The sequence below is a fragment of the Geospiza fortis genome, unplaced genomic scaffold (genome assembly GCF_000277835.1).
Source record: "Geospiza fortis unplaced genomic scaffold, GeoFor_1.0 scaffold66, whole genome shotgun sequence".
NCBI classification, from domain to species: Eukaryota; Metazoa; Chordata; class Aves; order Passeriformes; family Thraupidae; genus Geospiza; species Geospiza fortis.
Window position 1 is genome coordinate 9,528,829 of NW_005054312.1, and position 1,602 is coordinate 9,530,430.

A 1,602-nucleotide genomic window follows, 5' to 3' on the forward strand; every position below is an offset into this window, starting at 1 on the left:
CCGGGCCCCACCGACACGGGCGCCACTGGGCTGGACTGGCCCGGGCCGGCCCGGCCGGACCCGGGACGCGGTGCTCTGGGGCTCACCAGTAGCTGAATAAAGGAATTGCTAATAATGGTGTGATTCTAAATTCCCATAAAGAGCCTCTTGGTTTAGCCCAAGCTATAGAAAATTGATATAGCTCCAGGTCTAGCCTGGAGAGGAGGGAGTTCAGGGGTGACCTTATCACTCTCTGCCGAAAAATAGGCTGTAGTCAGGTTGGGATCAGCCTCTTCTTACAGGCCACCAGCAACTCAAGAGGAAATGGCTTTAAGCTCTGCCAGGGGAGGTTCAGGTTGGACCTGGAGGTCCAACCGGGAGGAATTCCTTCACAGAAGGTGATAAGACATTCGGAGGGGCTGTCCAGATAGGTGGCAGAGTCACCGTCCCAGGAGGTGTGTAAGAAAAACTTAGAGCCATGGTCTAGTTGACATAGTGATGTTTGATCACAGGTTGGACTCGATGATCTCTGGGATCTTTTCACAACAGTTTCTGTGATTCTGAGAAATAGTGTAGGTAAATCAGGATCTGGGCTAAAATGCACACTCTGACCTGGAGGCAAAATGATCATATAGGTAATGCTGTGAAGAGTCTGCAGGCAGTACTGCTGACTCTGGGTGTGCAGAAAGGAGGGGTCAAATCTCTGATGGCTTTTAACAGACTCTAAATAAAAGATCGTGTTTATAATTGAGTTGTTAATTTTCTTCTGCTCTGACCTTCTACGGTTTGTGTTTTTGCATGCAGCATGGTTTGTGTTACCGCTATTTACTGCAGCAGAAGTTTTGGTATAACCCTGTTATTTCACAGGCTGCTTGCAGGGACTAAATACCCTATCAAAAGACTTGATTAAAAAATGGATGTGTTATACCATGACGTAGAGGCAAGGCCAGCATATCCTAGCAGTGCACTTCCCAACAGAAGCCTTCCTGTGGCCTGCTTTATCTCTTGGTTACAGTTTGGTGCAACCTCCTAGAAGCTGAACTGGAAGGTTGCCTTATCTGCTGAACTGCCCTCTTCTTTCATTCCCTCTTGTGTAATGAAGATCTTCATGAGCATTCTTCAGCACTGAAAAGAAAAATGGAAATATTTTTCCTCTGAACAAAAGTCTTGTCAGTGAACCAGGTGCATGGTCTTCTATACCCAGATCCATCCCAAATTTCTGTAAATTTAGAGTTTCATGTAGCCTAACTTTGTGTTTTCTAGTGTTGAAAGCAGCCCATCTGATACTCTGGCATGGCAGAAGGCATTGTGCTCTCTGTTACGGGATAATGAATGTTCAATATCAAGTGCAGAAACATGGTAGTGTGTGTGTGGTGGAGCCACAGATTCTCTTTAGTACTGAGTTCTTTTTGGTTCCAGTAATGGCTGGAATGATCATGAGGAGCAGAAGAAAACAATAACTGGTGAGATAAATATGAGAGAAGTAACAAAGGGAAAGGAACAATTCCTTTTTTGTAGTTCCCACAAATGGATCCTCACCAGCTGAAAAAACTCAGAATGGTGATAGTTTTATGAAGGTCAGTACAATTATTAAAGCCTTTGTACCCAAGTGCAATGAAATTC